Here is an 11078-nt window from a genome sequence, read left to right as displayed (position 1 = left end):
GTCTAGCAAGGAGATTGGCAAATTTGTAGTGCTTTCTTTCCCCATAGTCTAAGCTGCTGCTGAAATTCATCAACACAGCCACCTCTCTAAAATCTACAAGAGACATCTTGCTTTGGGGAAGAGATTGTGCTTTTCTTTCCACAGGAAACAAAAGGCTGTGAATTTGTTCAAGGTTTATAAAGATAAGATTTGATCATGGAAGAGCCCCCTGAAAGCCTGGTTACAGACATAAAGAAATATGACAGATGCATATTTTACCTTCTCGAACAAACAAACAAATCTTTGGTTGGTTTGTGTGCATGCACAGTCCTTGCTTGTGTAAATGCAGATATGTGTGTTACGTTTAAAAGTTTGTGTTTTCAGAGCAAGGGGGCCAGACACCAATGAAAATGGGTGGCCCAGGTGATCCAGCCTCTCAGAAAATCTCTGTTGCAGTTTCCTCATTCAGAACAGCTTCAAGGCTGCTGGCTGAGATGATCCAATGTCACAATTCCACCTGGAACTTGACCATTATCCTAATTTTTCAGGGTCCCCCAAAGATGCCTGCACCCCCAGACAACAGAAAGCAGCCCAGAGAACACAACACCAAAATTACCAAGAGGTGGGGTGGGTGTTTGGGGCATTTGTTGGGTTATAGATGCTTGTCATCATTTAGGAGGTTGGTTACAAATTGTTACTGGTCATGGTCAGGAAGAAAGTTAAATAAAGGACATTAGATCCGGGGATCTCTTTCTGAAGGGAAAGGCATGTACAGACATGATAGAATAAAATGTGGATTTTGAGACTACTTTTGAACAAACACTGTCTCAAATATTTTACATTGGTATGTAGTTTTATATATTGATGTAATTTTAAGATTATTTTTGTTCTACAAAATTACATTTCTACTCTTGTTTGGGGTATTGTTCTTACACGGCTCCTTTAAAAATGTAATGTATAACTAAGAAATGCAGGTTAGTGGTTTTTCATCTATAATTATCAAGGTTAAACCAATATAGATAGATATTCTTCAAATACTTCAAAGACCTATAGAATATGGCATTTAAGATGTTTAATAACCTGAGGCTTTTCTTAACAGTGAGACATGTCTGCTCCTGGAAAAACCAATTTACTTCAGAGAAGATGATGGGAGTCAAAGAAATTCCTTATGAAGTTTGCTTTCATTGTGGCAAGGTTAGCCATTGGGCAAAGAAAACGTTCTTGCCCTGACTGCTGACAATATAGTATTCAAACAGGACACAAAGGACAAAGACTATTGAACTTTGCCAAGATAAGGCAGGTTAGTCCTTCAAATTTCAATAAAAGTCTGGAAGTACAAACTGGACAAGCAGAAAACAAAGGAAAATTTGTGAAGGTAAGACCGGGCAGTACTTAAAAATTCCTGCTTCATAGAAAAGCCTGCCAGATATCCTAGGCCTGTAGGGTGAAGATGGATGCACCAACATTGCAAAAGAATCTTGGGTGACTGTCCAGACAGCCAGATGTCTGTCATTTCTATATGTTTAGAAGCAAGTTGTACTGCACTTCCTGTTTATTCAGGTAATATTTTATCCTTATAGGGTCTTTGATAGAATTGAAAACAGTTATAGTTTTCCTTAGTTATGATAGAGGATAAATTAGTACGAAATTTTGGACTCATCAAGAGAAGATAGATAATGAAGTATTTTCTCAAAATTTGCCAAATACAAATGGAATGAACATTGTATATGTAATTCTTACCTGATAACTATCCTTACCTTACACTTTCATTTGTTAAAGTGAATACCTTTCCTTCCTATTTCGATAGTACCTGATAATTGTTCTTATTGTATATAGCTTTACTATGTTAGAGTTAAAACCTTCCCTTTTTATTTAGACAAAAAGGGAGAAATGTTGTAGAAGAATCTTTTTGTACATTGTTAATATGTGTCACTAAACAGTCAATAGCTAGGCAGGGTTTTCAGGACATGGAGAACACTGGGAAGAGGAAGGGCAGAGTCATGAGGAGATGCCAGAGATGCAGAGCAAGCAGCATGAGTTTCACAAAATGAAGATGACTGAGCCACATAAAAGAATGTAGATTAAAAGACACAGGCTAATTCAAGTTATAAAAACTAGTTAGACACAAACCTAAGCTATCAGTCAAACTTTCATAAGTCTTTGTGTTATGATTTGTGATCTGGCTGGCAGAAAAGAGAAAGACTCACATCAAACCTATGATCTTCATCCTTTAGCATCCATAGTACTGTGATTTCTGGCTTGTGACCATACCCCATTTCATCCCTCAAGTTCTCTTGGAGCTGTTTCTCTTCAATATCCCTCTTCCTTCCTTCCTTCCTTCTCAAATGACCCTGCCTAAACTTTTACAGGTTTCTCATCCATGCACTATCTACATTTTTCTCTTTCTCCTTTCCTTTTTTCTTTATTCTTCTTTTCTTCTCTTTCCACATTGACTCCTGTTTCATTCCTTCTGTTGCCTTGTCTTCATGGCTCTTTCACAAGCCTCTATGCAGTCTCTGCCTATGTTGCTTGAATTTGATGCCCTTGAACTGCTAAAGATGCTTTACTTCTCTTCCATTCTGCCATGTCTCTCAAGGAAACAAGATCCACGTCTCATCTCAATAACCCGCTGTGCATACAGAGCTGGCCATTTCCCCATCTTTATTTTGAGCTGTTCCTATCTCTCAGATTTCTGTCCAGTTTTCTCTTCTGGGTACCTGTTCGTTGACACTCTCTCCCATTACTTGATTTGAGACTGGGTCGTGCCTTGTATCCCAGGCTTGTGTGTTTTTCTAGTCTGTTGGCTTCTTCCTCCCTAGTGTTAGATGATAGTCATGAGTTGCCATGCTAGGCTCTGCTCTTTGTCTCCAGAGCATTTATTTTTGGATATCCCCTGAGGTGGCCCAACTCTCTGCATTGTTTCTACTTGTCTCTCTTATATGACACTTAGTTCCTCTTGCATACTCCCAAGGAAAGTATGATCTGACAAGGAATGGAACCTGTGGCTTTGATTTCTGAGTTAAATGACACTGGTCACCGAGCCTCCATCTTGGAGGAGGTTGTTTTCCTATAGCATATCTGAAGGCAGTGACCTCACACTGACCCTTTGGTGTCCACTGTCCGGAGAGTATAAAGACCCCAGGGTTGGGCTGCAGGCTGCTTTTATCAAGGGACTACAAGGACATGTTTGGGTTTCTGCTATACCTTCTGACTTGGATCAGGAATGGTGTGTAACCTCAAACAGGAGCTTCATCTAAGCACAATAACTTTTTTCCTGTAAAGCAGGGCTCTCAGCTAATGCCAACATCCTGGGGAGTTACTCTGGAGGAGAACATGGAAGGTGCTAACTGAGGGGCAGGGAGTATCTTTACACCATGATGCCATGTGGGTAGGAATGGACATAAATTCTAACATGGCAGGGAGAAATCCTGTCAACAGAGTAAGGGAAAGGAAGAGTTGGGAAGGGAACCAAAGCTCTCAGGCAGAGAATTCATTTCTGCTGAAGTTTTATTGGTCCTTGGAGCCAGGGCTCCCCACAGCCCCCAGGCTACAGCCTGATGGTGACTCTGGATAGATGCAGAGTGTACTGCTCCTCCAGGCTCTGTCCAGTTGCTCAAAGGGATAAAGGGATAGGAGGGACGTACTGGAAACAGATCATCAGTCCTCTTCTTAGCTAGTGGAAGGCCTCCCTGTCTCCCAAGGTCACCAACCCAGCATCTGAACAACCACAGTGCTGAAAGCAACCCCTCAATGTCAGTTGTAGGTGCCCTGGGTGTGCCCGTTGGTCAGGTAACCAGCTGTCTGTCTCCGTGAGCCATTGGCAATGGCTGGCCCAGACCCTTGAGCCATTCTGTTCTTCAGCTGAGGACCTCGAGGAACTGCCCCGTCATCACTGGTGTCTGATTCTTCTGCATCACTATGAATGTGTTTTTCCATCTGTGAAAACAGATGGTTCCAGAGCTCAGAACAGAACAAAGAGCAATGAGCCAAGGAGGGACACTGGGAGCTGACCCTGCCAGGCCTCCATACCTGACCCTTCCTCGGGAAACTGCAGACCATGCCCAGGATGAGACAGAATCAGTACACATGAAGAATCTGCAGCATCACCAGGAGCACATTAAAGTAATAGTAGCCGAAGAAGGGGCGTGAGTTCATGATGGCGTCAAACACAGTGGAATAGATAACCCTAAGGCAGGAAGCCAGAAGGAGTTACACCAATCTGTATGGCTCCCCATTCTAGGAACTTGCATGGGCCATCTGTGCTCCTGAAACTCCCTAGTGCCCTATCCTGCGATGGTATCTCTCTTGACCTGCTTATACTAAGTCAGTGGAACATACAAGTTTGCCAAGTGGCATTTCTGTATCACAAACTCTGAGGCTGTACCTAGTTCCTATTGGCCCTGCTAAGTGACCCTTTCTGATTACTGATCTGTCCCTAGATACACAATAACTCTCTACCTCAACTTGAGACTGACATACTCAACTCCCAGAGCCACCAGATGCCAGTCAAGAGACATAGTACCTTAACACAATTTCCTGCACCTCCACCATCTGCCCATACCAAGTCTTTGCAAGGTCACAGCTTTGTTTCCAACACACAACCTTTACCATCAAATCCAACCCTGCTGTTGTTTTATATGCAAAAAAGAAATATTCAACCATACACCCTTGATGAGTCTTTGTCCCTGTCTATTTCACCCCCCACCCACTTGAGACTCTTATGACTTCTAGGAGCCCAAATGCCCACCACTCTTGTGCCCTACTTCTTCTGCTTCCTCTGCACTCATCTCCCTTCCTCCTCCTCTCCTTCCTCCCTCCTCCTACTGCTCCATCTTCTTCAACAAGTCCCGCTTCCTTCTTTCCTTCCATCTTTCTCTTCCTCCTTCCTCATCCTTTTTCACCACCTTTCCCTCCATCTTCTCCATTTTCTTTCTTTCTTTCCCCTTCCTTCTCTCTCTTCCCTTTGACTCCCTCTCCTCTAGGAGATCTTTAATACTGAACTTCACAACAACTCCAGCCTTCCCCTCTCATAACTCTTCCATCAGTCTCCAACAAAACTCAGAGAACTCTAGGAATTGGCTTTTATCCACACCTTAGCCACAGATGACACTGCCCAGCCTCCTGGAGCAAATCCGTACCACAAGCTAGCAGCAGCCCGCCATGCCATCTTCTCCCATATGCCTACAAAGGAGCACAAGCCCCTCAAAAGCAGCAGGAAGTAGCTGGGCTCCTGATGCCTCCTGAAGTTTCTCCTAGCCCTGTGGTGTCTCTTTCTGGTCTTCTCTCACCTGCTCTGATCCACCTGCCCCAGCTTCTCACCATCTGCCCTCAGCCCTCCATGGCTCCCACCTCCCTTCAGATAACATCCCATAGGGTCCTTCATGACTTCCCCTGGTGACCTACCTGCATTCACCTTATCCTTCTCTGTGTTCCAACCACATGAGCTCATTTCCTTTCTCCCAACACTAGATCCTAGCCTCGGATCCTTTGCATATGCTGTTCCCTCCACCTGGCCCATCTTCCTCTATGGTCAGTATGGTTCTTGAGCCCCATTCATTCGCTATGTACAACAGCTATCAATGAAACATCCCTGAAGAGGGGCTCATCCAGGGCCAGCTACCTACAAGCCTGCTTCCTGTACACTAGTTTGATTTTTCTCAAGTTCTAGCACTACCTTGTGCCTTGTGGTCTGCTTGCTTGCCTGTGTATCCTTTTTCTCACCCCCACCTATCTTAATGATTCAGGCATCCGAATGTCTCTCTCTGGTATCTCTTCACCTCCGACATATTCCAGAGGCTCAGCAAATCTCAAAAGACATTTACTAGACAATTTTAGTGATCAGGCACTTGGACAGCCTCCTCCTTCTCTCTTCCTGTCCAGGGAGTGCACTGCACTACTGCTGCACTTACCTCTGAGTAAGTCTCTGCTCCTCTTACCTCTGGGCCTTTGCATAAGCCCTGCTCTGGTTGACTCCTTGGGAAAATCTCAGCCAGCACCTCCAGTTTCCTGAGATGCAGCACCAAGAGAGAGGCCTGTCTGGATCCTGGACACACCCTCCTGTCTCCCTAACCCTCAGGCCTCACTGGGTGGGGAAGTATATGAGGCAAGTGTAGAAGAAGACTAAGGAGAAGAGGATGAAGAGAGCATTGCACACTTGCCGAAAGAGTGTATAGTTGAGCATCTTACAAGCCTGGGGAGAGCAGCAAAGAGAAACAGTCTTAAGACCAAGAATCCACGGAAAGTGGTAGATCAAACGAGGAGAGTCCTCAACTTGGGGACAAGAAGCTATGGGGTGAGGCCAAGTGAACTGTGGGAAGGCCGTATCTCCAGCACTACCTAAGAACAGCAAAGAATGTGAGAGAAGCAGAGACAGAACAGCCCATCTCCAGGGAGACTGAGGCATGGTGCCTCTAGTCCCTGAAAGCCTGGGAGGGGCAGGGTCTTATATGCAAATGAGTCACACAGGGATGTGGATTTCCTGTCCCAGAGAGACCAAGACTCCTTATATCACAGGGAAACTAAAGAGGGTAGGGCGGGAGGGGAGCATTAGAGGCAGTCATATCAGATATCCCAATTGTGGCAGGACCTCCTCTGATCTCATTTCCACCATGTAGTCAGAGCAGACATGCAGCAGCAATGCCACGGAGCCAACGCGCAGAAAGTTGGAGCTGTAGGAGAAGGCTATCAGCCCCGCGGTCACAAAGTGGTGCACCACCTGCTTCTTGAAGTCATGGTTCACCCCTGGGACAAGTCTGCATGGCCAGAGGGCCACATGCCTGGAAGCAAGCCTCTTCAGGAGATTCATAAGGCTGCTGGACCCCATACCCTCTGACAGGTATCAAGGGCATCTCGGGGTACAATGTCAAGGCCAATTCATTCTGCTTCAGCCCCTCCCCAGAGATTAGGAAGCATCTCTCCCATGATGCCCACATACCCAGATGGATGTGTGATTCATAACTCACCTTGCGTTTGATGTCAAAGGGCAAAGTGATTAGCAGTGAAATGTAGAAGCCCAGCGCCAGGAGGTACCACCAGTACAGGGCCACATTCAGGGTCTACAGCAGGGTAAGGACAGATTAGCTATGGCCTGTGGAGGCTCCTAACTGGAAAAGACAGGGATGAGGATCCGCCCAGGTTGCCCAAAACCTGGACAGGTGAGTACCAGGAAGTGAGCAAAGTATGCACTCCCCATCGCTGGAGGTCACACAGAGCAGTGGTTTGGAGGAGGTCCTGGTCTTATTTTTCCTCCCTTTACAGAAGAATCAAAAACAGAATTGGGAGTGCAGTGTCCTCACATTATGAAGGCAGAGAACAGGATCTCATGGCCCAGAGAAGCCCCAAGAGGTGGGCCTTAATGGTCCACAAAGTTTAAGCAAAGCTTCAAGTCCCAGGAGACCAGAAGAAACTAAGCATCATAGCCAAAGGAGTTTAGGGGACAGGGAAAGGGGTTCTTATCCCTGGGAAGTTGGAAAGGACTCATCTGCATGGGACACTGAAGAACGATGAGGCCTCAAGTACCAGGGAGGTTGGGAGAGTCAGGGCCTCAAGTACCAAGAATACTAGAAAAAATGGGCCCTCAGCACCCAGGAATGATGTGAAAGGCCAGACCTTATCACTCTGTTAGGAAGGAGGGGAGGAGCCTCATCATCCAAGCAGCTAAGTTGGGCTGGGCCTCATCATACAGGCAGGGTAGTGGGGTTGGGGCTCTTTTTCCTGTGACCACAAGAGCTAAGCTTCTCCACAGCTCACTTGCCACTCCCCTGTTGTGGTTAATCTTCCCAGCACAATGCCAGTGTCCAAAACCATGGCTCCCATGAAAAACAAAGGATCTCAAGCTCCCCAAAGAAAAAAGCCAACCTCCTCACCTGGATCTGAACACCCCAATACCAGAGCTTCCACAGCATTCCATATACCGACTCCACTCTGCCCTTTTATATTTTTCAAGCAAGGATCTCACTATGTTACTCATGTTGACCTCAAACTCATGATCCTTCTCCCCACAACTCCTGACTGCTAAGTCAGACAGTGGTTTTTACTGTGAGGTTGACATGGCTGTCAAAGATTCCCACTTAGCAAGGTGAACTCATTGACACTGGGCAGCAGGGATGTCTGTGGAGATGACACAGATCTGAAAGTGTTTGCAGCAAATACAGCTCAGTTTATACCTGAAACCCCTACAAGGCATTCTGTATCTGAGCCTTTTTATACCAGATCTGTGGCAAAGGGTGCTGCAAAATACAATTCATTTTGATCCATTGTTCTTTGTAATTATTTTGGTTACCTCCAAGGTATACTTAGAAGGAAGACTTATGCACTTTTACAGTGACTCTAATAGGTGTTTTTGAAGAGGAGAGCACTTTTTTAAAAAGAACACTTTTTGTTATCATTCGGTCCACAAATAACAGTTTTACAAGAAAAGTAATAAATAGGGAGGAAAAAATGCCTTTTCCTTCTACCTATCTTAGGTTCCTTGTTGGGGACTCCAGAGCACATGGAGATTAACAAAAGCCAGGCATGAAGACTTACCTAGAACGAACTTTCACAGCACCACACCCTTCCTAAGGAAGGGAAGCCCCCAGCAAGTGCTCAGACCTGAGGATTTATGCTAGAGTTGATGGAAAGTGGAATATTATGGGTTGTGTGACAAAATTAATGACCCGAGCAGATGAATGGCAAATGTGTGCCTTCATCAGTCTTCAGATTTGAGGCTGCTCCTCCCTCCATGGAGGGACACGTGGGGTTTCTGACCTGCCTTTCCTCTTTAGCTGCTTGCTCTGACCTTGCTAACAAGTCCTTTCCTTCACTGGTATTGGAGCCAACTGTTTTGGGATTACAGACTCTACTAAAGACTGCTGAGACATCCAGGCTCATGGACTGAGCAACTCCTGGATTCTAGGACTTCACCATCATATCCAGAAATACATTTCTATATACAGAGAAATTCATTCTATGATTCATGCTGTGAGTTCTTTTACCCCATAGAGCCCTGACCAATGTACCAGACATGAACAAAAGAACTTTCAGCGCTGGTCCTCTCAGTGACCTCATTGTAAATTATAAATATTTCCACAAATCTGATGGCATGGATAGGGATGGATTATGGCACTCGGGAACCAAAGAATAATGAGAATTACAGCTCATATGGAAACATATTCTGTCACGAGGGAGCCAAGGAATACCACAAGTCACAGTAAGCATAGCAGCTTACAGCCTTGCTTTAGGGAAAGGCTTCCCTAGTATATCAGCTCTGCTCCTGCAGGAAAGGGCTTCCCTGGCAAAGTTTTTACAGTTCAGCTCCAGTACCCTGGAGAGCCGAGTGTAACAACTTTGCTTTGCCAGGGAAGGTTTCCCCGGAAAAAAGTGTTACAGCCCTGCTCACTCTGCTCTGCCCAGGGTGGTCTCTACTCCGGTGAAAGAAGGTCTCACCGAAACCTCATACATTTATTGGGAGGGAAGAATCCAGGAGAGTGACTGCCCTCTTAGATACCAGGTGAATGTGAATAACCTGGAAAACTCTATGCTTCCCCTCTAATGGACCCTACAAAACACTGCAGAGAAGGTTCTGATTATTCCTACAGCTCAGACCCTGCATGGAAGTAATTTTTCAACTCCTAATCTGTGTACGACCAGAGAAATCTTCTCACAGGAAACTGATGAACACCGCAAAGAACTGTAATCAGCAGGAGTGTGATGCATGCTGATCAGCTGAAGAGTAGGAAATTATCTCTAAAGCTGATATTCCTGAAGGAAAGTAAAATGGTGGAGGACATTCTGTCTTCACAATTGACCCTCCCATTCGAGGTTTGGGGATACCATGGGAATTTTTGTGGGGAGACCTAACCTAAGTGATGAGATACTCAGACCAAGCTAGAGATCTCAAAAAGGGAAGAGGGGACATGATCCTCATAGCAGAGAGTATCAAGCATGTTGTTTCCTTGGAAGAAGTTCCTGTTGACTTAGCCAGCGTGATACTTCGAGGTATTCTTTCCCTGGCTGTGCCTAGGAACCTTGCCAAATTAAACAAAAACCCAAAGGGGACAGAGATCCAGGTACATGGGACCCTCTTGACTCAACCTGCTTTTGCAAGTATGGGCTACTACCTCATCTTAGACACATTGAAGTAATGTTGCATCTTTACTGCCAATACCTTTTGCTTGGTAACCAGTTCCTTCTGCTTCAGCAGGGACTGAAGATTTTCCTCCAGTCTCTGAGGTTCCCTTTTGTTACAAGATTGTGTTCTTAGGACAGGGTTGTCTGCATGCATGTGTATATGTGTGCATCCATGTGCATGCACATTTACAAACACACACACACACATCCCTGAACACACACAAGTGCAAGGATTCATACATACAAACACACTGCATTTATCCACATATTTAGTTACATTAGTTACACTAATGTAAGAAGAGATTTCCTGAGATACTATGGAGAAGAGAGTTAGCTTACATCAGCCTTCACCCTCTACCCATATTCCAACCCAGAGGCAGGAAAACACAGGATGCTCTGAGCACAGGGGTGTGGTGATATGAAGAGGATTGTGTGCTTTTGCTGTTTTGATAGTTTTTCACTTACTTGGTATGCTGAATGTTTGGCTGCCTGTGTCTGTGCAACACATGCGTGCTTGGTAGCCTGGGAGAAGAACCCAGTGGGCAGATCAGTCTATGTAGTGCTTGCCTTGTAAACCCAGTACACAAAATGTTGGAAGCTAGGGTTCCTTGACCAGTTACCCAAGTTGAATAGCAAGTTCTGCAGTGTGTGCATTGAAGGCTTAGTTCTGCAGCACAGGTCCACTGTCTGGTGGTGGGCCAGCCCCTTGCTCTCACTCAGTGCATCCCAGTGGCTCCCAGGAGGGCAGCTTCCTCCAAAACAGCTTTCTAAACTGCAGGTTGCCTCAATTTAGGCCCAATGCACTCAAGTAATGAGCTCAGAAAGCTAGCAAATCACTCCAACCAGGTATCAAAATAAACCTTTCCTCCAAGTAAGATGAGTATGTCAGGGATGTCTTTAAGTAAACGAAGGCTGACTAGTTCATGGGCAAATGAGTATTACTTCATGCTTAACAATATTCCATGGAAAGAAACACCTGAGACCTGAGG

The 11078-nt window shown here is 45.3% G+C and overlaps 1 pseudogene; it reads right to left on the bottom strand.

Annotated features, from left to right (window-relative positions):
* Positions 1–3732: 3732 nt before the first annotated feature.
* On the bottom strand, positions 3733–10243 carry LOC101826415 (annotated as a pseudogene).
* Between the last annotated feature and the right edge of the window lie 835 nt (positions 10244–11078).

The sequence above is a fragment of the Mesocricetus auratus genome, unplaced genomic scaffold, assembly GCF_017639785.1.
Source record: "Mesocricetus auratus isolate SY011 unplaced genomic scaffold, BCM_Maur_2.0 Super-Scaffold_100025, whole genome shotgun sequence".
NCBI classification, from domain to species: Eukaryota; Metazoa; Chordata; class Mammalia; order Rodentia; family Cricetidae; genus Mesocricetus; species Mesocricetus auratus.
The sequence above is the reverse complement of the archived record's forward strand: the minus strand, read 5'-3'. Positions and strand labels throughout refer to the sequence as shown.